Genomic DNA, 17,709 nt, shown 5'->3' with positions numbered 1-17,709 from the left:
AGCTTTCTCTTCCCAATGGAAAGGGATTGGCCATAGTCAAATCGGTTGACCAAATGGTAAAGAGAAAGGCAAGTCTGAGATAGTCCAGTGCACCATTCCCAAAGGGTCCATATGTTTCTGTTGCCAAAGGAAGGGGCATTGGTTGCGAAGCTGCCTTAACTACCTGAAAGATTTGAGAGAAGGTCTAGTCAAAAAGCTTGACTCTGCTTCAGGTAAGTCCACTATCTAACTCTCTTAAGTTCCTATTTGAAGATTCTTAATACAATTTTAATGTATGGCAGGATCAAGCAAAGGGAAGGGAACTTAGAAAAAGAGTATGCTGAATCTGATCGCGAAGATGGATTTCAATCGCATGGTTCGAAGATTGGATTCTTGAGCTACTACTTAGAAAGTTATGATAGATTGCTAGGAAATATGTAATAGCATAGTTTCCATTTAAAGTTGCATTGTAAGGAAAGTTTTTCCGCATTTGATAAATAAATAAAATTTTGTTTTATTTTATATGTCCTTGCAATGGCACTTATGGAAAATGTATGTTTGTATATTTCTAGCAATAATGGAAATATGAATTTGATTCTTTCATCTGTGGTAGTGTCTAAATTTACCAAATAAGGAAAAATTCTCATCACCCAAGTTTTCAGGTGGATAGAAACTTGGAATCATACAAGTTGTATAGTATGATGAATGAAAATTTTCACCTTTGGAAAATTAAGACTAAATCCTTGTGAGTCAAGTAAAGGACTAAAGGATCGAGTACACATTCTTGTGCACTGGTCAAGTCCACCACAAAAGATCGATAAGACTATTCGCCATGATTTACTAAAGTCTAGTAAATATGGTTATACTTACAAGTTTAAGTATAATTCTGAAACATTGGAAAAGTTTCGATGTATGGCAGAACGAATGAGAAGAATTAAATTAGGCAGAAGGATAAAAGTTTCTCAAATCTGAAAAGATGGGAGAGTACTTCAGTATCATGTTTTGTGATCATCTTAATGATTTAGAAATTATGTCACAATTAGTCTTCTAAGGACATCTTAGTGCATTCTTATGGCTAAGAAGAGGAGTCATGAATTGTTGAAATGGTTAAATCAAGAAGATGAGTCATACTTCGTTCCAAAACAAGTCTTAGAGTCATACTCCAAGATTGTAACTTGAGTGACACATCTTAAAGAAGGTTTATAACACTTGTCAAATGTAAGAGTAAAATGTTTTCTACTCTTGTACATTTGAAATTGGTAAGTTGTGATGTTTTGGATAAAAAAAAGACCAACTAAGGCCAATTGTGTGAAGTGTTTGTCTTGATAAAGAATATGCACTATCTCTTGAATATTTGGCAAGATAGTCTTATATGTCAAGAGGACAGTGGGAGTCTTAAAGATCCTGAAAGAATTTCAAGATCTAATCAAGAATAAAAACCTGTAGTTTGACACTAGAACACGACGTGAGGTTTATAACCTATCGTGTTGACATATTTCTATTTCTGTGCCCATTCCAGTTAAAGTTGGCTTTGCGTATGAGTTCTGAGAGTTCTCAACTGGTTGCATAACAACTTGGAAGCAATGGAAGGCCCTTGTGCTGCCAGGTGGCAAGAAGTTAAGACTGCACAAGTTCAATCCATATGAGTTTGGATTTGTCATTAACCGTGACTTGTGATTATCGTTTTGACAAATTCACATGGATAGGAACACATATACCATAAAATCTAAGTGTCATAAGGTTTCTCTTCGATTAATGAAAATGATGGTAAGGAAACGCTTTCACTAAGTAGATTTTAAGTAGATATCAATCATGATATTTGCATTCTCAAAGTCGTTAGTGGAGCGTGTGTGGTTAACCGGCACACTAACATGGACTTGTGAGGAGTGGCTAAGGTCTAAACAATTGAGACTATGATTACGGCATCCCTTTTCATAGTTCTGAAATTATTTAGACACACATATGAGCTATCTAAGGAAGGGTGTATGATTTTGATAAAGTTTTATCAAAGCATCTCGTATCAGAAATATGAACTTTGGTAAGAAAGTCAATAAAGTATTGATTTCTAGAAGTGCAGCTAATTTCTGAGTACATGTCAAAGCTAGTGGGAGCATAAGTGTTATGCTAATAATCATCATGTTAGTGGGAGAATGATAATTATTATTAGTATTGCAAGATAGCAATGTTAATTATAGAAAATAAAAGTTTCAATTCGTGAAGTTGCAGGGGTTGAAAAGTTGTTTTGCTATAATTAAGGGAGAGGAAATTATACTTCATTTCAAATCTAAAAGCTTAGATCGTGATATTTTAATCAAATTTAGTTAAGTATGGGAACATTATTTGCAATACTCTGTAATGTTATGTTAGAATGGTTCAACATAAGGAAATTCTATATATGGGAACATTATTTGCGTTCTAAAATTCGATTATGATTACGGCATCCCTTTTCATAATCTGAATTATGAGAACATGGTAAATAGAAATAGAAATATAATAGCAAAAGACTGGTCTAGTATCATGTCTTTACGTGAGACATCATGTATCGTGTCCCATATGCTTCAGATATAGGATCGATTGCATGTGCTACAATATTCATATGTTCTAAATTCTTCCAAATGACTATGGCATTAAGAGGGAAACGTACTAGAACTGGATATGACTAAAGTGATTAAGCAATTGTCGAGGACAATCTAAGGTTTACCAAAGATTGGTTGCTCAGGGATAGTGGAAGTATAGTGTTAATTTTGGAAGGACCTTATTGATATATTCTGAAAAGAGGCAACTCTTGTTCAGAAGTGATAGTCAAAATGAGAATATGGAAATATTCCCATAGGTGGAAGTTATTCATTAAATCTGTGTAAGATTAGGAAACTTCATGCAAGAAGGATGTTCAAAGAAATGTACTTTGAATATGAGACTTCGTTTCCATGGAGTTGATTTCCATTGGAATACTCTGTAATGTCTATTGACAAGTCTTTGTGACTTTGTGCATAATCATTACAGAGGATTAGTGCATATAAGTTTAGAATCTAACAGATTTAGGTAAATGGCAAGAATTTGGAATTCTTGCATTTGCGGTAAGGATTTGGGATTGTGAAATGAGAATGATTGGAATTATGTTCAATCGATCTATTTCACAAAGTAAAGATCATAGACAAACTTAGTGTGCATACTTGGTGTATGGCATAACTAATGTTTGGAAAAACATAGTGTACATACTTGGTGTATGGCATGACTAGTGTTTAGAAAACATAGTGTACATGCTCGGAGCATGGGACAACTATTGTTTTAATTCAAGTATAAAGTTGATAGTTTGAAACAGTATGCAATGAATGATGGGTAATCAATATGGTGATAAATAAAAGTTGTTTTATTTATATTCATAAGTTCTGAGACCATATTGGATTCGATTATTCTTGTGTTTCACTTTGCATGTTTTGACTTCCAGAATAACTAGGTCGTTCTTCCTGAATGACTAAGTTATTCAAACCATCCACAGTCGGTCATATGTTGGAAGTATATGAATCAAGACTGTCATGAAGCTGGTTTGTAGATGTCCAAGGTAGTGGACATAGCAAGAGTTGCTGCAACATTCATGAGTGCTCATTAGTTCTGAGTATTGGATTCAACCCACGCTCATTTGAATCACTTCATGGATTTTATCACGAGTGAATCATGAGATGATAATATCTTATATTCTTCAAACCTAGATATATGAGTTGTTACTATGAGTTGGTTATACATTGATTGCACGAAAACGCATTGGTAACTCGATGTTATAAAACGTGCCTTTGTGTATGATTCAACAAGTAGTAGAACAAGCCATATGAGTCGAAGTTTATCCATTCCTTTTACCCTTAAAGGGATAAAAACGATATCTGTGGGCCCCTCGATGATTTAGTGATGACACCCCGAAGTGCTTGGCCAAGCCAGGACTAATGTGATTTGTTCAGTTAGTCGGTCGTCATAAATTGGAAATCGAGAAACAACAAATGGACAGAGAGAATGAATATAATCCATGTCTCAGTCCATATGATATCTAGAATGGAGGAATATATGATCCCTTATCTGATGGACACGTCATTGATTTGTTCAGAGTTCAACGGAAGCAGCTTTTAAGAGCTACGATTGCTAGTCGGGTTTTGAAGTCATACGCAATAATAGTTTTAGACTTATCCAAGTGGGAGACTGTTGGATTAGTGTCTAAGTCCATAACTATATTTGGTATGTACTTGACCCGATTGGCATGGTCCATTTGGGTTGCATGGCATCATGCATTTGGATAGACTAAAATGAGAGAAATAACACTTAAGGTTTATTAATATATTATAAGTTATAATATATTAATAAGATTATTTAATTAGTATTGATCAAGAATTAATTTGGAATTAATTAAGTTATCAAAAGGAGACTAATTAAATATATGGTTTGATTGTGTAAATCATCCATACTTGTATAGTGGGCTAATGCTCCATGGATTATCAAGTTGGGCTAAAACCCATAGGATGCTCCATGGTGTTTTTGTACCCATGGGTCATGGAAATGAAAGGCCATGACAATTAGGGTTTACATGGTGTAACCCTAATTGTGACACACTATATAAGCATCTTATTCTTCCCAAAATCGGCCACTATGATGGAATGGTGAGGGCTAGCCGATATCATGAAGTGTCTCATTTCTCTCAAGTTATTCTAAGTGTATTTGGTGTTGCGTGAACCATTTGAGGTGTCACACTTGAGACATTAGGCTCTTATGCTCCATGGAATCAAGCTATATCAAAAGGTATATCTTCTAACTTATATTATTCCATATGAATCAATGTTTTGTATGCTAGTTAGGATAATACCTTGGAATATTCATATTTGCATGTATAATAGAGAAAACATAGATCCAAGGTATTTAGGTTTGCATGTACACTTAGGAGTGTTAGAATGCTCTAAACCTAACAAAAATAATTATAGAAGAGAGGATTCGGAAATACCTGCAAAATCTCGGGATGTTACAATTCTCCCCCACGTGACCTAGACTTCGTCCTCGAAGTCTATGCTGGTAAACAGATCTGGGTAATGCTCCCGCATTTCAAACTCTGGCTCCCATCTCCACTAAGATCCCCTCCGATGTTGCCACTGCACCTTTACCATATGTATCTCCTTGTTGCGCATAACCTTTACCTTCCTTTCCAAAATATCCACCGGCTGCTCCACATAGTTCAGGCCCTCGTCAACCTGAACGTCATCCATCGACACTACCGCATCCTTATCCAATATGCACTTCCGCAACTGGGAAACATGGAAAGTGTTGTGTATCTAACGGAGCTCCTCCGGAAGATCCAGTCTGTATGTAACCTTACGAACCCTGGCAATAACTCGAAATGGTCCAATGTATCGGGGACCCAACTTTCCTCTCTTTCTGAAGCGAATCACACCCTTACAGGGTGAAACCTTCAGTAATACCATCTCACCTACCTAGAACTCCAACACAGATCGGCGCCTGTCGGCGTAACTCTTCTGCCGACTCTGAGCGATCTGCAGTCGCTGTCTAATCTGCTGAATCTTCTCGGTATTTTACAAGACTACCTCTGTCCGTCCCATCACTCTGTGACCAACCTCTCCCCAATAGATCGGGGTGCGACATCTCCGCTCGTACAACAGCTCAAAAGGTGGGGCGCCAATGCTGGAATGATAGCTTTTGTTGTAGGCGAACTCTGCAAGGGGTAGGTGGGAATCCCAGCTCCCACCGAAATCGATGACACAAGCCATCAGCATGTCCTCGAGGGTCTGTATGGTCCGCTTACTCTGTCCGTCTGTCTGCGGATGATAAGTTGTGCTAAAGTTCAGTCACGTGCCTAGTTCCTCATGAAACTTCTGCCAGAAGCGGGAGGTGAACTAACATCACGGTCGGAAATAATAGAGACCGGAACTCCGTGGCGAGAAATGATCTCATGGACATACACGTCGGCCAGCTTCTCGGCCGATGAGCTCTCCCATATGGCCAGGAAATGGGCACTCTTGGTCAATCGATCCATGATGACACATATAGCATCAAATCCCTTCGTCGTCCTTGGCAACTTGGTAATGAAGTCCATCGTGATCTGTTCCCATTTCCACATGGGAATCTCTAGAGGCTTTAGCTTTCCATGTAGCCTCTTATGCTCGGCCTTGACCATCCTGCAGGTCAAGCACCTCGCGACGTACCAAGCGATTTCTCGCTTCATGCACGACCACCAATAGCTCAAACTCAAATCCCGGTACATCTTAGTGGCCCCCGGGAGACTTGTGAGCCTCCTCCATAACCATCTGTCTGACCCCACCAGACATCGGAACCCACACCCGACTGCATCGGGTCAATAATCCTCGGCTATCCTGAACAAACTGGGTGTTCTCACCCCTAATTCTCTCCAGATTCCAATTCTCCTGACGCATACCCTCTGCCTGGGTTTCCCTGATCAAGCCCACAAGTGAAGAATCAACTGATATCCTCATACATATTTCCGGAGTGGAAGACCCAGCTGACTTGTGGCTCAGAGCATCCGCAACCACGTTCGCTTTACCTGGGTGGTAAAGGATCTCACAGTCGTAGTCCTTGACTACATCCAGCCACCTGTGTTGTCTCATGTTTAGGTTCGGCTGATCCATGATGTGTCTCAGGCTCTTGTGATCCGTGTAAATGGTACAGTGGACCCCATAGAGATAATGTCTCCAAATCTTGAGAGCGAATACCACCGCTCCCAACTCCAGATCATGTGTAGGGTATCTCGCATCGTGCGGCTTCAGCTGCCGAGATGCATAGGCTATCACTCGTCCTCTCTGCATGAGGACCGCTCCCAGACCCGTGATGGATGCATCACAGTAAACCACAAAATCCTCCACTCCCTCGGGGAGGGTCAAGACTGGAGCCTCACACAACCGTTGTCTGAGGGTCTCAAACACCCTTTGCTGCTCAGGGCCCCACCGGAAATCCACGCCCTTCCTCGTCAGACGAATGAGGGGTACTTCAATCTTAGAGAAATCCTGTATGAACCTCCGGTAGTACCCTGCCAATCCCAAATCCTGTACCGCCTCGATTTTGGCCGGATCGACCAAAATCCCCTCCTGGTTAACGAGATGTCCCAGGAACTGAACCTCTTGTAACCAAAACTCGCATTTCGAGAACTTGGCATAAAGCCGTTCTCGCCTCAGAACTCCCAATAATTCCCGAAGATGCTCCTCATGCTTCTCTCGGGTCTTGGAATACACCAAGATATCGTCGATGAATACTATGACCGAGCGATCGAGCATCGGTCAGCAGACCCGATTCAACAGGTCCATAAACGCTGTTGGCGCGTTGGTGAGCCCAAACGACATTACCACGAACTCGTAATGTCCATAACGAGTTCGGAACGCGGTCTTCTCCACGTCCTCCTCTTTGACCCTGACCCGGTGATACCCAGACCTCAAGTCTATCTTGGAAAACCAAGATGAACCCTGCAACTGATCAAATAAATCATCTATGCTCGGGAGCGGATAACGGTTCTTCACCGTCAACTTGTTCAACTCCTGGTAGTCGATGCACATCTGGTATGAACCATCCTTCTTCCTGACGAAGAGTATCGGCGCTTCCTAGGGGGAACTGCTCGGACGAATGAACTTCTTTTCCAGCAGTTCCTGCAGCTGTGATGACAACTCCTGCATCTCTGGTGGTGCCAACCGGTACGACGCCTTGGCGATAGGGGCCGCACCTGGCACTAAGTCGATCCTAAACTCGACCTGCCTCTCCGGAGGCACTCCGGGTAACTCCTCCGCGAACACATCAGCAAACTCCCTGACCACCAGAACCTCTGAAACTGAAACCTAATCTCTGGCCGGCGTACCTACCACGTACGCTAGATAACTCGCACACCCATGTTGAATGTACTGCTGAGCCCTGGCAGCTGAACAAAACCCTAATCCCAATCTGGTACCCTCGCCATAGACAATCAGTTCTCCCCCACTTGGGGTTCGAACCACCACTTGCTGACCCTCGCAATCGATCATAACCCCAAAGCGACTAAGCCAATCCATACCCACAATCACACATACATCCCCCATGGGAGTCGGAATCAGGTATATCGGAAAAGATACTCCGAAAATCTCCAATACGCAACCCCGATAGACCGAAGAAGCGGAAACCCCGTGTCCGTTGGCGATGGAGACTTGCAACGGACACTCTAACTCTCCCACTAGCAACCCGAACTCCCTACTGAAGGTCTGAGAAACAAACGACCGACTCGTTCCTGAGTCAAATAATACCAAATCAGGTAAGGAGTTCACTAAAAACGTACCTAATCACAGGTACAAACATATAAGCAATAAACAGATATAATCAGTAAGATAAGGGATAGAAACATGCCAGCAACCACATCCGGTGCTGCTCTGGCCTCCTCGGCTGTAAGCTGGAAGGTGCGTCCCTAGGCCCTCGGGGGCGCTGCTCAACCTTGACCCACGTTAGTGATCCTCAGTGTAGCTGGTGTGGGAGCCTGCGCCGGCTTAGTGGCGAGCAACGGGCAGTTGGCCTTCACATGGCCAATCTGCTCACAGTGGTAACATAACCTCACACTCGGAACTAGGGATGGCTGGCGACAATCCTTCACATAATGCCCCTCCTTGCCATACTTGTGGCACCCGCTACCTGATCGACATACTCCAAAATGACCCTTTCCACACTTTCCACAAGTGCGGCCGCGCTGACCTCCGGTCCTGGTATCAGCGGTCTTGGACCGCTTCGGTGCTGGCTGTGACTGCGTCGGGGCTCGCCTCTACTCCCGTAACTGTAACTCGATCTCCAGCTGGCTGTGACTGCGTTGGGGCCCGACCACCTCCTCGCGGATGATATCCCTGACACGATCCTCTGTCACTGCTGGCCCACCCTAGCCAATAATATCAGGTTCTGTCGGAGCACCTTGATCTCCCTACCCTGATCCCAATATGGATCCGGTCACAAAACGCCTCATAACCATCATACTGAAAATACACCAGGAAGATATCAAATAATCCGCATAAATAACAGGGAATCAACTCCCAACTAAACCCTAGGGATTGTGACTTCCTTGCTACGCGTATGGGTCCTGTGCTTTCAGTAGTACGGGCCCATACTACCTTCCACACCTACCCATATTTGTCTCAAGTATCATCACAACACCCTAACAACATACATATGCATGGTGATCACTCAATCCTCACTCCTAGAGGAAAGCTAACTATCTCATGACTGGTCTACTGACCTCGTACAACTCAACCATCCATGAAACTTCCACCAACCCTGCAGCACTAGTGTATGCTATTCATACATAGCGTTGGACCCTATAGACTTTCGAATACCTGATCCTACCCTAAGCCCTTCATCAAACAAGAACAGGAAATAAGGCCAAACCAAACATTCTCAGGCTATAAGATCTTAATTATGTATGACCGTGATGTATACACTAAGCAACTACAGTAATGATGTTAATTTCATATAAGGAAAACCCTAGGCTATCAGGAATCATACAATCAAGCAATTCTATCATGCAATTCCTGAAGATCCTTAGCCTAGTACTAGCATGTTGTTCTATCATATCACATAATAAAATAACTGCATGGTATTTTGGGGTCTACTTTCTAGCTCCGACTGATCGTACGCTCTGCATCCTCTTTTTCTTATTTTGAAAACCATTTTTTTAATCATTTAGAATTTTTTTTCCTTAGTTTGAGACTGGATTCACACGAGTGTTCCTCCAATTCACTCAAACCAAGGCTCTGATACCAACTTGTAACATCCATAAAAATCATACCAAATTTAAACTTTTTAAAACATTTAGAAACCAATACTTATTACAAATTTATTTTCAAAAATAGTTCTATATCAGAGTATCCCAGAAACATAGTCATAAAATGTGAGGAGCTTCACGATCATGCCTTTGCCTTCTCGTGATTATCTGATGTACCTGAAACCAAAACTGAAACTGTAAGCCCAAACTTAGTGAGTTCCCCCAATATACCGTACATAACACTAGGGATGAGCATTAGAACCGCCGGAACCGAAACCGGACTGGAACCGGAACCGGAATTGGTAACAAGGTTCTGTTACCGGCTCTCCATTTTTATGAAAACCGGTCCCGGTTCTAAAAACCGGAACCGGTTTGATATTTTTCCCGTTTTTTAAAATGCGCATGACTCACTGATAAGAAGTCCAAATTATTTGATTTTTTTCCAACATGTAATTTGGAGTTTTTAATTCATTTCTGACTATATAAACATATGTTTGGTTAGATATTGAATCAGACATATGCCTCGAAAGAAAGAATATCGATGCTGCGTTTTTTTTTATTTCAACAATTTTTTTTTTGTTTTTTTGAATCTGTCACATTTTTTTAAATGAGCGTAACTCATTCATATGACATCGGAATCACTTAATTTTTTTTTCCAGCATGTAGCTTGGTGTTTGTAGTTCATTTTAGACTATAAAAACACATATTTTGGTTAGATATTGAATTAGTTATAGACCTCGGAAGACAACATATCAATGCTGCGTATTTTCTGTTTCAGCAATTTTTTTTTGAAATCTGTCCTGTTTTAAAAATGCACATAACTCACTCATATGAAGTCAGAATTTTTCAAATTTGTCCATGATCCACAAGTCCATATATATATATATATATATATATATATATATATATATATATATATATATATATATATATATATATATATATATATAAGCCCCATCATTAGCCCAATTTTTCAAATTGGCCCCAACTCCCTAATTGGGCCTCTTTCAAGGACTCACTACCACAACTGGTCCAAAATAGTCTTATCCAGAATATCACACCCTCAAACCGGTACGGCGAAAACATTCGGGGGCGGATGACTTAATGTGTAGTATTACAACAATGCACAATAGTAATCAAAGTACAACATTCATTACATTGATAAAATATAACATTACATTCATGTTCAAATCATTGTACATTTAACACCAAAAAGTATAATTAAAAGACATAATTATATGAAACTCTGTCTTCCTCAAAACTTGTGGGTACCTGTTTATCGATTTCCTGAAATTACAAGTAGTTTTGAAAAGAGTGACAACAATTAAGTTGGTGAGTTCATAAGCATGTTTGTAATAAAAATCTGTTATTTGTTCCTTTGAAAAATGCAAGTACGTTTTCCCCAAAAAATCCTATATTTTCTGTTGTATATGAATTTGTGTTCGGAAATAGTATGATATAGTTTTAAATTCCCATAATACTGTGAAAAATATGTTTTCTCTGTACAAGAATAGCATTCTGTATTTATACTTGTACGAAAGCTTGTGAAATTGTAAATATCTAGATTCACTAATTATAGTTTCATTTATATAAAAATATTGGAACTTGTTTACTTATTCTTACACTAAACGCATTATTCAATACCAAATTGTGAGTTATCATAACCATGCTTGATGACCTAACTCTCGCCTGAAACACGACATTCTTCAGGCATCGAAATATGATACGACAATTGTCACCACAGGTCTGCCGACCTAGCTGTTGCAAGCAGCTCTGGTGCGGGATTGTCAGTCGCGTATAGATCTATATACAAGTGTCATGCTCTCCCTCAAGGAGACTCTGGTTATAATATTCAGGACTTTTGTGTTATACTTAAATAAGTACTTGAAGCGTGTCTCACAAATGCTATATTGATAGTTACGTGTAGAATAATGAAAAATATCTTTGTAATAGATATTTTGTAAATATCTCATAAATTATATTTAATATAATTTATATAGTTGTTTTCGTAAGTTATTCTGAATATGAAAAGAAATATGTAAGTTCCATCAACTGTATTGATAAGTATGCATGACTCATAAACTATACCCATTATAGTTTATATGTTTGTTTTTATATGAAATCCTGAACTGGTAAAATAGTATGTTTATTTTAGTAAAAATAACAATCGTAAACTATTTGAATAAATTTTGTTATTTATACAAGATTTCCTTGTATTTTACTTGTATTTCCCCCCTAAAACATTATAAAAATAGTGAAAATATAGGGGTATAAACTCACTTGATAGGTGATGATTCGGGCAGCGTTTCGTTTCTAGAAAGGAGTTTACTTGATGAAACTGAGAGTTTTTGATGAAAAGTCGACTTCACGCATGCAGAGTTTCAGCTAAAAATTGAGGACTTCTGGGCTTCGAGGCTTACTTCAGGTGGTAAGGAGGTTCTCGGGACTACGGAGGGCTTAGAGAGGCTTAAATGAGTGTTTAAGTGAAGAGAGGATTTGAAAAGTGTAAACAAAACCTAGAGGCCTCGCATCCTATTTATAGGAGGGGTCTGGCCCTCAGTACGCTGGGTGTAATATTCATGTACGCTGGGCGTATAAATGAAAACCTCAATATGCCGGGCATACGTCTTGTACGCGGGGCATACAAGTTTGAGTCTTATCCGATCTTCGGACGTGGCGAGGCTACGAGGTACGCGTTGAAGCTAGTTCGATTACGCTGGGCGTAATCTTTTCGTACGCGGGGCGTAGTTGCTACCTGGATTCGGATGTGTTGATTGAGCGAGATACGTGTCGCATGCGAAGAAAGAGGCGACGTAGTCAATCCTAGGCCTAGTTTCCGAGTACGCCCATGTACGCGGGTCGTACTTCCTTCTTCCAAACTTCAAAAATTAATATCTTTCGCATACGAACTCCGTTTTTAACGTTCTTTTTATCCACGCGTAGGTGAGACTACGCTCTACAACTTTCGTTTAGACTCTGTCGGCTAATTTTCATTTATTTTTAAAGTTATATTTTTAACAGTCCGGGAGAGGAAAAGTCCGTTAAAAATTTCATAACTTCTTTATCTGACGTTTGTTTTCGTCTATCTTTTTACCGTTGGATTTCTTTTGATAAGATCTCTGATTCTCGTTTAGGTTGTGTTGGCCAAAAGTTGCTCGATCTAAATTTTGAGTTTCGGGCTGCATAATGCTGTGTCGAAAGTTAGAAAAATCTTAACTTCTTCATACGAAGTCAGATTTAGACGTTCTTTTTATGGACACTCTCGGTTTAACGTATAATATAACTTTTATTCAGATAGTTAAGGCTAAAAAGCATTTTATTGAAAACTTATTTTTTTACGTTAAACAATGTTTTGTCGGTTTTGACGTGGATTTTCGATAAGTCATAACTTCTTCGTTATAACTTGGATTTGGGCGTTCCTATATTTTTGGAATCCTTGACACGATCTCTACCACTATATTCATCCCAAACAAGTTTATTTAACATTTCATTTTTGAGGGTCCATTATGTAAATGCACATAGTATACAAAAATTTCTCTTTATTATTTTAAAAAGAACTACAAATTAATCTATACATTTACATTGATTCGAAATAACGGGTTGTTACATTATCCCCCTGTTAGAGGAAATTCTTTCCCCGAATTATTTCTAAAGTGGTACTCATGGACTAGGGAAAAGATGTGGACATTTTTGCTTCATCTGATCTTCCCGTTCCCAAGTGAATTTAGGTCCGCGTTTAGCATTCCAGCGAACCTTCACTAATGGTATACAGCTTTGTTTTATTCTTTTGATTTCCCTATCCATAAATTCCACTGGTTCTTCTATGAAGTGTAGACTCTCGTTTAATTCAATTTCATTGAGTGGAATTGCAAGAGTCTCATCAGACAGAGCCTCCTTGATTTTCGGGTTTCAAGGCTTCCAACCGAGCCTCTTGATTTGTGTAGATAGGTGGGAATGGATAGTCATGGTCAGATACTTTACTCGGCGGCCCGAGTACTCTTTCCGACTAAGGGCATCTGCTACTACATTAGCCTTGTTGGGGTGATAACGAATCTCACATTCGTAATCATTAGTAGCTCTATCCATTATCGGTGTCTCACGTTGAGTTCTTTCTGATCAAAGATGTGCTAGAGGCTTTTGTGATTAGCAAAGACTGTGCATTTTGTATCGTACAGGTAATGCCTCCAGATCTTTAGAGCAAAAACCACTGCTCCGAGTTCAAGGTCGTGTGTGGTATAGCTGACTTCATGATTCTTAAGCTGTCTCGAGGCATAGGATATAACCTTTCCTCGCTGCATAAGAACGCAGCCCAGCCCTTGTTTGGACGCATCGCAGTAAACTACAAAATCTTCTGTCCCTTCTGGGAGGGATAAGATTGGTGCACTGCAAAGGGCTTGCTTTAGTTTTTGGAAAGCAGTTTCTTGTTTCTCCTCCCAGCTGAATGTCACATTTTTCTGGGTCAATATGGTGAGTGGCTTAGCAATCTTTGAAAAGTTTTGAATGAATCTCCTTTAGTAGCCAGCGAGACCTAGAAACTGACGAATCTCTGTTGGGGTTTGTGGGGTCGTCCAATTTTCGATAGCTTTGATCTTGGAGGGGTCAACATGAATCCTATCCTTGCTGACTACATGACCTAGGAACTCCACCTTTCGAATCTAGAATTCACATTTTGAGAACATCACGTACAATTTCTCCGCCCTTAAGGTTTCCAAAACTTGTCGTAAGTGTTGGCTGTGTTCTTCCTTACTCTGAGAATATACTAGTAAATCGTCAATAAAGACCATAACGAACTTGTCTAAGTAAGGTCGACACACTCTATTCACCAGGTCCATGAATATTGCGGGTTTATTCGTTAGACCAAAGGGCATTACTACGAATCGTAGCTGATGGTATCCTGATCTCAGGTCAATCTTGGAGAAGAAACTAGCTCCTTGGAGTTTATCAAAGAGGTCATCTATCCGTGTTAAACGGTATCGGTTTTTAACGGTAAGTTTGTTTAATTCCCGGTAGTCTATGCACATGCGAAATGATCCATCCTTCTTTTTCACGAACAAGACTGGTGCTCCCCAGGGTGAGAAGCTTGGTCTAATGAAGTCTTTACTAAGAAGTTCGTTCAACTGGCTGGACAGTTCTTGCATTTCTGAAGGTGCAAGACGATACAGGGCTTTAGCTACAAGGGTAGCTACAGGGATCAAGTCGATTCGGAATTCGACTTGGCGTTCAGGAGGAATTCCTGAGAGATCTTCAGGGAATACATCAGGGAAATCATAGACTTCAGGAATAACCTTGATGTTTTTCACTTCTTGTGTTTGATCAACTACGTGAGCTAAGAAGGCACACTAATCTTTGCGAAGATACTTCTTGGCCTTGATGCAAGAAATGATTTGAAGATTTGCACTAGGTTTGTCGCCATAGATAACAAGGGATTCACCATTTGGTAAATTGAGGTGAATGGCCTTTTCATAACATATAATATCGACACGATGAGGACTTAACCAGTCCATGCCGATGATGATGTCAAAGCTTTTTATGGAGACCGGCATAAGCTCTATTTGGAAGGAATAACTGTTTAAAGTAAGTGTACACCCTATGTATATATCGTTCGTGCTCTCGGTCTTGCCATTAGCCATCTCTACAGTGAACATCTCTTTTAAGGACTGGGGATTTTATTTTAGTAGATGTTTAAATTCATGGCTCACAAAACTTTTCTCCACACCACTATAAAAAAGAATGCATGCATAAGAATTGTTGAGAAGAAACGTACCGGTAACCACGGTAGGATCGGCCATCGCTTCTTCGTGGCCAATTGCTAAAAATCTTCCTGTGCTCCCAACATTCTTCGTCTTTGGGCATTTTCTCTTGTAATTCCCGATTTCGCCACACTCATAACAAGTTTGACTAACTCTCGTGGCAGGGACTTGAGATATGGGTTGTGCTGGTGTTTTACAGAAGCGGGAAATATGCCCCTTCTTGTTGCAGTATCTGCAGTGCATTTCCATGCAAACTCCCGTGTGATGGAAGTTGCACTTATCGCACTTTGGTAAAGTTCTAGCATATCGACTCGGGTTTTCTGGAGTAGCAGAAATAGTGGTAGATGCAGGAGTAGGAACGACAGTTAGAACAATAGCAGTGTGTATAGCCACAGTTTGTTGTTTCTTAGATGGCTCCTGTGATGACTGCCCCTTTCATTTATTCCAGAATTTCTTTTTACCGCCTCCTTCTTTGGGCTTTTCAGGAACAGCTGGTATGGAATCTTGAATAACTCCATGATCTATTAATGTTTGTGCCAAACATTTGGCACTATCAAAGGTAAGGGGATTGGCAGCTAGAACATTCCACTGAGTCGGGGAGTTAATCCCCATATATACCTTTCCACTTTCTTACTCTCCGGGGTGACCATCCCGGAACACAGTAGAGCCAGGTCACTGAACCTAGCAGTGTAAGCAGTGATATTGGAACCTTTCATCTTCAGACCCCAGAGTTCCTATTCTAGCTTTTGCATTGCACCCCTCGGGCAATATTCAGGTAGCATAAGTTCTTTCAAATCATTCCAACCCATACTATTGGCTATCAGAAGAGTCAAGGATTTGACTTGGCTATTCCACCAAGCGAGAGCTCTATCTGTAAAGGTGTGGTGGATTTGGCTTGGCTATTCCACCATGCGCAAATTTCGAATTTTGATTCGATTTTCTCGAACCAACGAGTTAAAGCAATGACACCTCCCGTGCCATCAAAGGATCGAGGTTTAGCATTTGTGAAATCTTTGTATGAACAATTCTTCGGATGACTATCTTGATGATTAGAATGATGGGCACCACTACCTGCCCACTGTTGCCACTAGCATTGATCTGTGTTATTGCTGCTGCCACGGAGGCACCTACTGCTGCTTGAAAGACAGTAGCATCATATTGTGGAGGTGGCGGCGGTGGTGGATTTGGTGGACTGTTGTTCTTTCTGTTGGAATTTCTTGGAGGCATATTTTATCTTTAATGTTTTAAGAAAATGGTGATAAGTACAATATCATGGGTCAGGTGAAATTGGATAAGACATATCTTAATTTATGAAGCAAGATATTTATAAAAATTGTAATTATTCCTAATGAAGTAAAATGCTTATCATTTTCATTGATATATTGTTTTGTACATGAAGTTGGGAGAATTTGACCTAGATATAGGTCTATATTACATCAACAAAAAGAGGAAATTAGACAGCATTACTACCTACGAATAGTGTATTCACTTAATCGTAGGATGGAGTTTTACATATAGTTAAAAGTAGTATATACATTCGAGATCCTAATATATATCAGAATAGAAAATAGAAGTAGTGTAAACACTACTTGCGGAGAGTACGGCTCCTAGTACTGGGCTCTGCCACATGAGGTTCTGATTCCCTCAAACGCCTTCCCAGTGTAGTCTGACGCTCTTGGAGTGCTCTAATTTCAATTTGAGTAGCAATCATTTCTACATGAAGCATGTCTGTGTGGTGCCTGGTTTCATCGCCATCTCCGTCTAGACGATGAATATTTACGGCGTTTTCTAGGGAGGCAGCAGTGACTTCTAGAATTCGGTTGATCGATATCCGAGATTGATCAACCTGGCGAGAAATGTGACGTACTATAACAGGGAGGGCCCTGTTAGCCGATCCTCCATTACCGATGTCATAAAAGTCTCTGTTCATACCAAATGGAGGGGTTGTCCTTGTTGGTGGCTCCACCTGTGTAGTTCTTCACCCCATGCTGGGGTCGGACCTTGAAAATGTTGTCTGACTGCTGGGTGTTGTTGTAACACCCATAAAATTCAAGCCAATTTAAAACTTTTAAAACATTTCCAAAACCATTATCCATTACAAAACTTGTTTTCAAAATGTATCATATCAGATTATCCCAGAAACATAGTCATAAAAAGTGAGGAGTTGTACGATCACGTCTTTGCCTTGTCGCGATCCCCTGATGTACCTGAAACAAT

The sequence above is a fragment of the Lactuca virosa genome, chromosome 5, assembly GCF_052849685.1.
Source record: "Lactuca virosa cultivar CGN04683 chromosome 5, Lactuca_virosa_CGN04683_v6, whole genome shotgun sequence".
Taxonomy (NCBI): domain Eukaryota; kingdom Viridiplantae; phylum Streptophyta; class Magnoliopsida; order Asterales; family Asteraceae; genus Lactuca; species Lactuca virosa.
The sequence above is the reverse complement of the archived record's forward strand: the minus strand, read 5'-3'. Positions refer to the sequence as shown.